Below are 12217 nucleotides of genomic sequence, written 5' to 3' on the forward strand. Positions count from 1 at the left end.
AACTTTCTTTCAAATCAGTTTTGTCATCAAATTGTTCTGCCTTCGCAAATTATCTTATTCTGATATTTTTTGTTTTTGGTTTGCTTTTAAATTAACTCATGACAAACTGAAACACAGTATCTAAACAAAATGAATACTATATTGTATTAATTTTGCAAAAAAACTTTTAAATTATCAGAAAATTTTGATGAAAAAAGTAAATCTTCTGTTTTTATTTTTTTAATGGATTTGCTTTTCTTTGTTTTAATGTTTTTGTTTTTAATTATTCTTATTTTAGGTAAATTTTATAAAGCGTGTTTCTAACATTTTTGGTTGAGACACATTGACGCAAAATGTCACTAACTGTCAGAAGTGTTAGATTGATTGAAATTTTTGCACTTTTAGGCCTGTTTTTTTCTATAAAACTCTACTATTTTGAAGAATTATGAATGAATTATGGTTTTTTACTTTTACTCAAACTCTACCTTTCACCGTTTTCTACTTTTAGTGCGTCAAAAATTTCCAATAATCTCCAGGAATAAGCAATTGCTATCGCGTTTTAAATGTAAAACGTCAAAAACGCCTTATTTTATGTAATAAATCACGCTTTTTACTTTCCTTATAGATAAGAGTTAAAAAATTGAAATTTGGTTTATAGAAAGGGGACGCAGCACAAAACAATTGGTCGCACCGTTCGGCCGCAAAATTATACGGTTGAAAATACAATAAATTCATAGGGATACAAATTATTTAGAATCATGAAATATACTTTATTAAACAGTAAAATGTGATAAAATGAAAATAATAATGGGGACTAAACTAAAAAAAAAATTGCACCTCAACACTAAACACTAAATTATTGTAGTAAGAATGTTTTCCAAATAAGTGTGATAAGGAAAGTCGTGTGATGTTCTTACAGTCATAATGAAAGTATTATGAAATTTTGCCCATTTCTAAACCAATCTAGCGGCACCCTTTTTCTCCAATAAAACAAATGAAAGCTATTCGAAAAAGCTGCTTTCCCGTCGTTGACCCTAGACCGGGTGTGGACCCCCAATCGCGCGATCCTCTCCTCTAGATAAACACCTATCTATCAAGCATCAGACGAAATTATTAATGAGATGACCTTGACTTCCTCCACGTTTCGTACAGGAAACGACAACAATACCCCCCAATCCTTATCAAAAATCAACTAAATCCTTTCGATTTTTTCGTCTCGGACAGCAGGACGTCCTACTAAAGCACCCATTGTGTTGTTCCATCGACAGGTCCGGACGCGCCCATTCTACCCGAAAAACGACAACAAACGACACATTTCAAGCATTCCGGCTCTTTAAAACGCGACCAAGCCCAGATCTACTGATAAAGAAACGACAGTCGACCAAATGGGTCAAACCAATGACTCAATGGGTTTGTTTTGAAAGATCCAAATGGACCACTGTCAACTTATATGCCACCGGAGAGATAAGCCACAGTAGCTGAAACGATTCTTTCAGTTTTTTTTTTCATAATTGTGACAAGTAACACGTGTTCGTGAAACTATGAGAAACAGGGCCGTACCCAAGGGAGGGGGTTAGGGGGTTCAAACCCCCCGAAATGCTGAGCACTTTGTTATACAGTGTTATAAGTAAGGCTCGGATTATATGCAAAAAATTATATTAAAAAATATGCTCCAATATATGCCAAATATGCATCGATATGCAAAATTTTTAACAATAATAAATCAGAGTTGGAATAAATTTTTATCCTCGAATACACTAAACTTAGTATTTTCGTCATCTTGAACGATAAATGAAAGAATAAATAAATTAGTTTGGCGTGAGACAAGCCATTTTAATAACCTAGTAATTAACCCTTTCTAAAAAATCTGTACTTTTCAGATCACATCACGTTTTTTGCTTAAAGTATTTATTATTTGAAAAAACTAATTGATGAATTATAAAGTTCTATAGAAATGTGATGTTTTATCAAAAATAAAACTTTTCAAAATTTTTATTTTTTTTGTTTTTGAGTTCTACAAACATATTTATTTTTTTAAATGGCAACCCACCAAAAAAAAAACATTTTTCTCATGAAGGTCAAGATCTAAGAGATTACAACTATCTATTTTATATTAAAAAAAAAACAAAAATCGAATAACTCAAAAACAAAACAAAAGTTTGTTCTTAAAAAAATATTTTTTTATATTACTTTAATTTATATTAATTATTATTTTTTGGAAACAAATGATTTAAAAAAAAAAAAACCGCTTGGTTGAATACTTTATATTTACCCAGTAAAAAACGAATTTAAAAAGGAAACACTCAGCAGGATACTAATTTTATGATAAAATACTTTGTAATCGAATTATTTTTCGTAAACTGTCCAATTTTTATCTTGAACTGAATTTTTTAATCGAAAATTAGTGATTTGAAGAAAATATGCACAAATATGCAATATTTCTAAAAATTTGCACCAAGTTGCCAAAATATACAAAATATACATTTTTTAACGGGCTTCTTTTAATCAAAAAACATAAGATATGCATAGAAAACTTACAATTTTGTTGATATACCTCTTAATGACAAATATGCATTTTGCAAATAATCCGAGCCTTAGTTATAGGTAAGTGTTAAAAATTTAGTTTTTTTGTTATTTTAGTGAGTTACTTTAAATTAATTTTTCATGTGTTAATTATACAGTGTTTTATTTTTATTGTTAGGTACAAATTTAAATACTTGATAGAATATTTAATTTTAAGACAAAAGTGTTTCGAAAAATGCTGTGAAAGGGAGCTACACTCCCCTAAAAAGGTCGTTTTTTAAAGGGTTTTTCCTAATATTTCAGAAAAGATAAAATTACAAAATTTGGTACCTTTATATGTACACCTAAACAAATGCCAAATAACAAAATTTTTAATCAGGGGCGTCCTAAACGGTAAAACAAATTTAATTTGTAATTTTTATGCTGTTTATGGTTTGTAACATAAATTTCTAAACCGATTTTTACTAAAAATCCGTAAATTGTATCGGAAAAACACAAAATACCTTTTTTATGAAAAACTATGAAATTTTGTTGCTGAAAGTGGCAAGAAACCACAGACAAAATAGAGTAAATTTTTACCCTAATCCCATCTAGTTTAGGAAGCCCCTAATTAAAAATGTCAACATTTTATTTTTGTACTTGTTTAGGTGTATAAAAGTTATCATCTGTACCAAATTTTGAATTTTTTTTTTAAAATGATTTCGGAATTATTGAAAAAAAAAACTATTAAAAGACGCACCCCTTGCGTAGCATTTTTCGATATATGTACATAGAAAATTTTTGTTTTAAAAATGAATATTCTCCTGTTTAAATTAGTAACAATAAAAAGTATTAAAAATTTATTTTATTTTTTGTTATTTTTGTGAGTTAATTTGTATTTTTTATGTTTAATTGGGATCTCTTATTTCAATTTAAAATAAAAACGTGTACTTAGAGATTTTTGATTTTTAATCTGCCTTCTTTCATCTTATTTTCATGGACCAACAAGAAACCCCCCTTGAAATACAATATTTTACTAAATAAAAGTTTAAGTGTTGATTTTCCGAGTTTTCCGGGAGGAAAGCGTCCGTGGAATGCCCGGCTTCAAACCGGTCGAGGGTTTAAGTCCCGGCTTATTGACTGTCAACGGGTTTAGAACCCTTCCACGCGCCGAATTTACGTGCGAGATCGAAATTCTCTCCATTAAACCGTCACAAAAAAAAATAACAAAAACGTTAATTTTTCGAAAAACAACCGTTATCTTCGAGTGGGCCAAAGAGGTCATCATTCATCCGGCGATGACTGATGCCTGTCTATTTGTTACACGTCAAGAGTGCCAAGATTGGTTGCACCCCGCTGCTAAGAAGTCGTCAGGGCCTACTGCGATATAGCCTTCATACGAAACAAAGGAACGTCGCATCCCGAAATTTTTTTTTGCCATCCCGGAATTTTTATTACCAAACACGGGAGAGTTAATAACTTTGAGTTCGCCAAGGATCATCATTCATGGGACGCGACACGCCCACTTCTCTGTTTCAACGTTCATCTGTTTTCAAGGCATACCACAAACATGACAAAACTAGATTCAAAATTTGATGGTTTTTGGATCGTTTCAGGCGAAAATAATGCGATTTAGCTCAATAAAACGTAAAATTGACACTTACCGTTGATTTTTTCTCATTTTTTTTTCTCAAATTTTGTTACTAGTGGTAGAAGCCATCTATATTGTTTGTGGTTTCTGTGCGATTTTTCCGGTGCCCGGCCGTCTTGATTCAAACCATGAGAGATAATGACCAAACTCCCCGACGTTCTTCTGTTTTCGTCCCAGCACCGCCTCTGCTTCTTTATAATAGACGGTTCGATGGCAGACCTGTAATTAGTAGGCTATGAATATTTTTGAGCTTATTAGATTAGAGGTGGGGCGAGGCTTGATTACAAAAACACTTTTTTCATCAGCGTGGGCGAAAAAAATTCTTTTTGTTTTCAAAGAAAATATTTGGTGGCACGAGTTGTATAAAATTTTTTTTCTTCTCTCCTTCTGGATATTTCGTTTTTAGGGATAATAGTAGGTTGTCAAAGGAGGTAGGTTGGCATGTCTGTGATTATAGTGGTTTGAAGTTGGCACGCGCTCACGCTATGCGATTTTGTCGTAACAACTGGATCTCCGATTACGTAAACCGGAAGTTGAAAGTTGACTTTTACACGATTTTTTCAGCGATTGCGTGATGAAAATTGTGGGAAGAGCCGCTCTGTTATTATCGGGACGTAATTTGATAACGAGAGAAGCCACCTAAATATATTTGAAACGCTCAAAAACTTCATAATATTTCATTTTCGTAAAAATGAACCAAAAAATTGTTCACTGTCATAGTGAATAAATAGATTAATAATAATAATATTAAACTATTAGATTAATAATGAGATTTCTTGACATAATAAAGTGAAATTAATCTCAAAAATGTCACATTTGTTTTTTGTGGTGATCCAAGCCCGTAGCTAGGGAGGGGCCAAGTAGGGCTGAGCCCTACTTTAAAACTTTGTCTTTTTAAACAACTTTCTTTAGAAATAATAACGCATAGAATTATAATACAGACTGAACCAAAAGTAATGCAAAAAATTCATATCTTTGAGTCATTTTTCAAAAAAAATCCTTGAACAGGTCGATTTAATTTTTTCAAATACTACATTTTGACCCTGTCAAATTAATAATAAATAAATTAATTAATTAATAAAAATTAGTACCCTGCTGAGTGTTTCCTTTTTAAATTGTATTGAACCAAGCGTTTTTTTTAATCATTTGTTTCCAAAAAATAATAATTAATATGAATTAAAGTAATATATAAAATGATGTTATTTTAAGAATAAAATTTTGTTTTGTTTTGAGTTATTCGATTTTTGCTGTCTAAATTGCGATATATGTAAAAAAATAATTTAATACAAAGTAGATAGTTGTAATCCCTTAGATGATAACCTTCATGAAAAAAATGTTTTTTTGGTGGGTTCCCATTTAAAAAAAATTAATATTTTTGTAAAAATAACAAAAATTTTGAAGAAATTTTATTTTTGATAAAACATCACATTTTTATAGAACTCTATAATTCATCAATTAGTTTTTTCAAAATATAAACACGTTTGCTTTTTATTGTTCAAAATTTTGCATATCGATGCCTATTTGACATATATTGGAGCATATTTTTGTGAAAATACGTGCATATTTTACGATTTTTTCGTTCATATAATCCGAGCCTTATTTATGACGTTGTTAGTTTTCGAGTATTGACGTCATTTTTATTTTTTTTAAATGTCAACCGACATTTTTTATTACTCTTTTAGATAGTACACATCGTTATCTTTCTGGTAAGCATAAAAAAATTCCAAGAAATAAAGCAAAAAAATGCAAAAAAGAAGAAAACAAAATTAAAAAACTTAGAAAGTTTTATACAAACAGCTTTATTGTTGTTGCTTTATTTTTGTTGTTTTATTTTATAAGGGGTGATTGTTTTTTGTTTTTATTTTTTTGTTTTTCATACGAAATGTTTTCATGCTATTATTTTAAAAAATATACAAAAACAAATGAAATAAGGCAGAAACAAAAAGATAAAGCCTTTTGTGTAGAATTGCCAATATTTTTTTATTTTTTTTAATTTATTTTTTTAAAGTTTTAATTTATTTTTTTTAGTTTTATTTCGTTATTACCGAAAAGATAAAGATGTGTGCTATTTAAAACAGTGAACAAAAATGCCAATTGCCATAAAAAAAATTAAAAATGACGTCACAACTCAAAAGCGAATGACGTTATAAATATCACTATAATGTCAAAATATAGTATTTAAAAAAATAAAATTGACCTGTTCAAGGATTTTTTTGAAAAACGACTACCAACAAAGATATAATTTTGTGCGTTATTTTTGGTTCATTCTGTATTAGCAATATTGCAATTGAATAAAATTTAGGCTAAAATGGAGGTACTTTTGTTTTTTTTTTATATTGAAATTTGAAAAATTCAATTTGAGTAACATTACTCGTAGTTATAGCACTAAATTTTAAGCGCCCCACCTAAAAATTGTGATGATCTCATAAAAACTGATAATGATCAATAGTTACGGATCAATACCTTTGAGTAATATACAAATATTAAAAAACATTACCAAATTTAATATTGAATAAGTCCTTAAGATAGGAAAGAATTAAAGATCAATATCAATTTGATGATATAGAATTTAGTGTCATTATCAATTTGGTAGATTCTTGTAAACGAACGGAACCGAGTGGAATTTATTTCAGCAATCTTTTAATTTGAAAAAAAAAATCAAGATAAAAACCCATTTTTTTAACTATGGAAATGATAAATGATTATTTTCCAATTTTCCATGAACATAAAGAATGAATCATTTCGATTTTACTGCTCTGGTGTATAATTATGTTTTCTGATGCTGATAACATCAACTACCAAAAAATTCCAATTTACTATTCATAACAAAACTATAATCAAACGTACAGAACCATGTAGCATAAAATTAGAAGAAAAATGTATTAAATCGATTAGATTCTTCTAATCGTAAATAATTAATAAAAAATGTAACATCGCGTCGGTTTGAATTAACTATTTCTGTAATAATTAATAATAAAAATGACTGTGTAATTAACTATTTACCCACCCCTTTGCATCTTTAAATCTAAATTAAAAAATTGTTGATTTTTCCCTGCGTACATTTTCATAAATTCCGATTCTCGCGAGTTCATCTTTGAATTTTTGATGAGTCTAAAAATTAATTTCGCGCTTTCTGCGAGAACCACGAATCTCTCTCGCTCTCGAATATTTTCCTTGCCATTACCTCCCCCTTTACACCGTCACGTCACGTAAAGAGGGCTCTGGGAATATTTTCTTTATGCAGTCTAATAGAAATAAAAAGTGCGGCCATCTCCTCGAGCGATTTCTTCGAGACGCGCCGTCGTCTCATTGGACGAGAAAACTCTCACGGAAAATTGATTTTCGTGACGTCAGAATGAGACGGAACGACACACGATAAGTGCACCCCAACCCCCGTTTTCCAAGGAGAACACAACAAAATGATCTTTTATGAAGAAAAATCGCCATTTTTGCCCAATTAATGTTAATTTTTTCATGGCATTTTTTTTGTTTCACGAAAAGGGTTGAGGTCTGGGACGGAAACGACGCTTGACGTCGGCTCTTTCGCACACTATTTTATCGTTTCAGCTGTTTCCAGGCAACCGACGATACGCTTCGGTCGTAGTCATGACGACACGCGCCGGCCTGAAACTGAAACGCGACCCTGTCCCTGAATATTTCAGCTTTTTCAGAAAGAAAATTAGTGGAAAATTTTCCGAAATTGGAACAAAACAAAGTCATGTCGTGACAACTTGACAAATTTTATATCATTTTGTTCGTCTCAGTGAGACAAATCAAATGCACTAAAAAAAAAATCAAAAAGTCCACACACTTTGAACTAAATTTTTTTTTTTCTAGTTTGAATGAATTTAGAATACTTTAACTTTAAAAAATTATTACTCAATAACTATTACGCCAATTTCCGATTTCTTACATAAAATGTAAATAAGACATTTTTTGCTTAAAAATGGTCAATTGCACCTTCTTTGTTCTAATTAGAATAAACAAAAACTGTTTCTTTACTTAAAACAAATAAATAGTTACTGTGTACTAATTAAAGCAAATAAAGAGTTTTTTGTTGTAAAAATGACTACTGATCATTGTGCAAAAAGGATCTGTTTTTAAGTCTTTTTCTTTTTTAACTTTTTCTTTTATCCCGATTTTTGTCTCCTTTCTTTGTTTTTCCTCAAAATCATTAAATCATTTCTCTCTGTTTCACTTTCTTGCTTCCTGTTTTTATTTCTTTGTTCCGTCTCAGAAATTATACTTTTTTTCACGCTGTTCTTCACGTTTATCGATTTTGCGCTCTTTCTGTCTCTTTTTAGGTCAGTCTTATTTTTCAATGTTTTTTTTTCTTGTCTTTCTTTAAGTTTTTGTTTATTACTTTTTTTACTTTTAAAAGTTTTAATTTAGAAGAAAATAAAATAAAATTTAATAAAATCAATAGCAATGTTATAGTTTATCACATCGCAAATCTACAAAAAGAACCAAGAAACAGTAAAAACTATAAAAATAAGCGACATCACCACCAAAAAAGTGAAACACTTATTTGTATAATATTCAAAATCGAACAAAGTCTGTCTTTTCTTTCCTTTTTTTTCTTTATTTCTTTTATCATTTATTCTTTTTGTTTCATCCTTCCCTTTACGTAAAACTTCTTTTCTCTTTACATCTGTCTGATTTTTATTTTTCTACTTTTCTTTTACTGTTTTGCCTTTTGTTTTTATTTCTTTTCCCTTCTCAATAACTACAGTTTCACTTTTACACTGTATACTTTGAACATCTTTCTATCTATTTTTAAGTCTTTTTCTTCTTTTAACTTTTTCTGCATCACTTTCTTTTTATCATGATTTTTGTCTCCTTTGTTTGTTTTTCCTCAAAATCATTAAATCAATTATATCACTATTTATTCTCTCTTTTCTCTGTTTCACTTTTTTGCTTTTTGCTTTTAATTCTTTGTTCCGTCTCAAAAATTTTACCTTTTTTCAGGCTGTTCTCCCCGTTTATCGGTTTTGCGCTCTTTCGGTCTCTTTTTAAGTCAATCAGCATTCAACATCAGTAGAAAGTGATGAAAAAGCATTTGCTGAAAACATTTTCAAAAAAAAGTTTAGAAAGCTAGAACAAAGTGAACAGGTTGGAATCTGAATGGAAAGTCATTTAATTTGAAAAAGGTTTGTTTTTATATTTAAAGCTACTGCTTTAAACTTCTAGATCCTTTTTGCTCAATGATCAGTGATCATTTTTAGAACAAAAAATTGTTTATTTGCTTTAATTAGTACGCAGATACTCTTTATTTGTTTTAAGTAAAGAAACAGTTTTTGTTTATTCTAATTAGAAAAAAAAAGTGCAATTGATCATTTTTAAGCAAAAGAAGAGTCTTAAAACAAATACTTTAAAAAAAATTTATTTTAAGTAAGATTAACATGCATGGCGCAATACCTGAACAGCAAACCTTAACTTCAAAAAATCATATCTTGAAAACTATTCGGTATATTCTTTTAAAAATTTGGATTCTTACTAATAAAAAGGTGCTCTACACGATGGTAATGAAAAAAAATACTCGTAGGGTTTTTCTTAGATTACTTCGATTTACTTCGAACTTTTTCGAACACTGTTCGAAGAAAAGTTTGCCAATATTCAATTTCAAATGGCAAGGCCATCCCTTTAGAATGGTCTTTATTTGAAAGAAATCGGCCTAATAGTTATTGAGTAATGATTTATTAAAGTTAAAGTATTTTAAATTCATTTAAATTAGAAAAAAAAATATTTAGTTCAAAGTGTGTGGACTTTTTGAAATTTTTTTAGTGTATTTGATTTGTCTCACTGAGACGAACAAAATGATATAAAATTTGTCAAATTGTCACAATTTTTTCCTTACTAAATAAAATCAAACCATGAATTTCCAGTACATTTTTTTTATCAATTAAAATAAAAACCACCTTTCTCATAACTTTTTAATCATCGTGTGTGGCGTTAAAAACTGCATCTACCACCATATAAGTCGCGTACCAATTTTAATTGAATAATCGCCGATATTAGGCGCCAGTTTCACACGATAAATCTTACACAATGGTCGTTTCTAATCGACAAATTATCCGCGAACTCTTTGTTGCATGAATTTCAAAACGGCGCCAAGCTCGATATCTAATCTTTTTCCTTCTCACTGACAAAAAAAAAAACAACTTTTTGCATCTCACTGATGCATTGTGCCAACGAAATTGATTCCCTCTTCGTCGTATTATTTTTTTTTCGTTGAGTGTATGTTGGCATCATTGCTGTCGCGTCTCGGCCTGTCACATTGTTCGCAATTCAAAAGATAGATTAGATGTGGTTTATACATCGGGAATCGATACGATTCCTTCAAAGAAAGTATATCGTAACGCTAAATAAAAGAAGAACACAATGACTCGCGTGGGAATTTTCTTCTTTGGATTTATTATTACAACAGTTATGTTTTTGCGGTTTTTTCCTTATTATCATTATTATTATTATTATTAGCATCGTGCCGTGCTGTGCATTGCTATTGTTGCAAACAAAATGGAATCGCTTCAGGGCACGAAAACCTAACCGACTGTATTACACGGAAAAATACCAAATAACTGGCGACACTGCCTCTTCGAATTGTGGAAAAAATTTCACCGTAATTGATGCGATTAGATTGTCAACGATTTAATCGTTTGGCAGCCGAGGCCGTCATGGTTTGATAATGATTCGACGGATTTGATAATCAATTTCTTACCGGATTTTAAAAAAGGATTCAATTTGGGAGTTTCAAACCCAAACATACAGGCTGTCCCAGCGAGCTGAAAAAGTCCATTAGTGACCTTTAAATGGTGAAAATTAAAAAGTCGATTTTGCTTAGTTTTGGGAATAAGACGGTTTTTTTGACGAAAACATGCACTTTTTAAAAATTTATTACACAAAAACTAAGACAGTTAGAACAAATTTTTTCTTACTTCTGCAAAGAAGAAAGTACAGAATTTAAAGCTGTAGCAATTTTTTAGTGTTTTGCATTCGTAAAAATTAATAAATTAAGAAGTTTGTTAAAAGTTAAATAACTTAAAAAAATTAAATATAACACCCTATTTTTTATTTTTGCATCTAATAGTTTGATCAATTGTCTATCTAAAAAAATTAATGTCTAGAATTAATAAATGAAAAGATATTTAACATTTAATATTAATTGGAGCAAGAATGATTATCAATATCTGAGCATTGTTGATACTATGGCAACTATAGTAATTCCACCACGGATCACTTATCCCTTGATTTATCCAGAGATTGTAAAAATCGTTATAAATACTGAAATTCGAATTATTTTATTGTAAAAATAAAGAATAATGGATTCAGTTTAACACAAATGTGATTATTAAGTGATATTTCTTCCATCTCTTGTGCAACTGTGCACTTTTTGGCTATGAAACAATAGTAATTTTTTTTTAATGTTTATCGCTAAATATCTTTTAGTTATTGATTATAAACACCTAAAAGTAAATAATTATAGAAAGACAATTTAATAATCTTTTAAATTCAGAAACAATAAATAGGGTGTTCCATTTAAATTTTTTAAGTTATTGAACTTTTAACAAACGCTTTCATTTTTTTATTTTTGCATATGCAACACACTAAAAAAATGTTACAACTTTATAGCTTGTACCTTCTTCTTTGCGGCAGTAAAAAAAATATTTCTAGATGTCTTAGATTTTGTGTGATAAATTTTTAAAAAGTGCATGTTTTCGTCAAAAAAACGTCTGATTTCTAAAACTAAGCAAAATCGACCAATAAAAGTTTATCTTAAAAACATTGTCATAAAAATCTAAATCCAAAAACGCTAAGAAACATATGGTGTTTCATTTAAAAAAACACAAGTTTGTATTGTAACTTATTTTTGAGACACGCTGTATAGTTAAAAATAATTTTAGGCAATGGACTAGATTAGTATCTATCAATGTCAATATATATTGTTTTTAATTTCACTGTATTTAAGAAAATTTTTCAAAATTCTCTTTTCAAGTTCCACAAAAATATTTTTTTTTAAATGACAACTCACTAAAAGAATTGTTTTTTCATTAAGGTTATGACCTAAAAATTGCAACTATCTAGTTT

At 29.5% G+C, this 12217-nt stretch overlaps 1 protein-coding gene across 1 annotated transcript in view; it reads right to left on the reverse strand.

The window, feature by feature from the left end:
* Positions 1–12217, reverse strand: part of LOC123008578 (LIM/homeobox protein Lhx5) — a 115244-nt gene that overhangs the window by 70151 nt on the left and 32876 nt on the right. Inside the window, exon 2 of the mRNA XM_044404446.1 lies at positions 4146–4351. The gene's annotated coding sequence lies outside the window, so the exon portion shown is untranslated. The remainder of the gene's footprint in view (positions 1–4145; positions 4352–12217) is intronic.

This window comes from Tribolium madens, unplaced genomic scaffold (assembly GCF_015345945.1).
Source record: "Tribolium madens isolate multiple individuals breed KSU strain unplaced genomic scaffold, Tmad_KSU_1.1 Scaffold_71;HRSCAF=194;Tcas5.2_LG6, whole genome shotgun sequence".
In the NCBI taxonomy this organism is placed as follows: Eukaryota; Metazoa; Arthropoda; class Insecta; order Coleoptera; family Tenebrionidae; genus Tribolium; species Tribolium madens.